The 1,123-nt window shown below is 42.7% G+C and overlaps 1 non-coding gene across 1 annotated transcript; it reads left to right on the plus strand.

The window, feature by feature from the left end:
• Nucleotides 1-684: 684 nt before the first annotated feature.
• On the plus strand, nucleotides 685-757 carry TRNAK-CUU. The gene has a single exon. It is a non-coding gene; the product is annotated as a tRNA-Lys (tRNA).
• Nucleotides 758-1,123: the final 366 nt, after the last annotated feature.

The following is a 1,123-nucleotide window of genomic DNA, read 5'->3' on the forward strand; positions in this document are numbered from 1 at the left end:
TGTCCCGGTGATGTCTGATGAATCCAGCAAAAGCCGCACACAAAATTGCTACTGATGTAGCAAGACGGGCTAAAGAAACAAGTGCTCCGGTGACAAGACTCATGTGTTCATCAGCATGTCAATGTGTGTCGTTTAAGAGTCATTTTATTTCATTATGCAATTATGCTGCTGAATAGGTGCCCCTTAATTTCACGTTAATTTCACGTGGGTTTTTTTTTTTTTTTAGAATCACGAATCATAGCAAAATTCAAATAGAACAGGAAGATCGAAGTATCTCAGTAGTAGCCAAAAACAAACAAAGGAGACATCCGGATGCTTCCAAATGTCACTCCGGGATTACAGCACAATGGAAACTAATTCCCAATGACAACTTGTGAACCCGAGACAAACTTCACAGCACTATCAATAATTTTATAAAAGGCAGATCAAGCACGCTGCAGGAGAGACGGAATGATCTTTCTATTGTCTCTCTACAAAACGATATTAAAAAATCGTTACCGTATGAGAAGCAATCAAAACCATGCAGCCCAAAAGAAGAGAAAAAAAGAATCAAGTGTTTCAGACAGTGAATTACTAAATATATTATTTTTTTCCCCTGGATTTTGTGACGTTTGAGGCCTTCATGAGCCTTTCAGTGTCGTAATTTGTTATTTCTTTTCTCCTTTAAACATTCACTTTTGGGGCGCCTGGCTGGCTCAGTGGGCAGAGCGTGCGACTCTTGATCTCAGGGTGGTGGGTTCGAGCCCCACGCTGGGCGTGGAGCCAACCTCAAAACAACAGTAACAACAACATTCGCTTTCATACTAGGTTTCGTATTTGCAATTTTGTGTCCTGTTTTTTTCATAACAGAGTCCCCCCAAAATATTTAACCTTCAGACCCGGCTATTGGCCGCAATCAGCTCCTGTTGGCTATTATTATTCAAACTTCCTGGTAATGATAGGGACCGTGCACTTGGCAGTTTATAGGCATGAGAGGACGGTGCTAAATCTACTCAAGCTGCCGTCCTTCTCCTTCTGCTTTTTCTTTTTTGGGGATGAAAGCACAGAACAGGGCTGTAGGGGCCTGTCTTAGTCTGCTCTGGCCGCCGTAAGAAAGTGCCACAGACTGGGGGGTTTAAAGCCC

This window comes from Ursus maritimus (genome assembly GCF_017311325.1).
Source record: "Ursus maritimus isolate PB19 chromosome X unlocalized genomic scaffold, ASM1731132v1 scaffold_X1, whole genome shotgun sequence".
Classification (NCBI taxonomy): domain Eukaryota; kingdom Metazoa; phylum Chordata; class Mammalia; order Carnivora; family Ursidae; genus Ursus; species Ursus maritimus.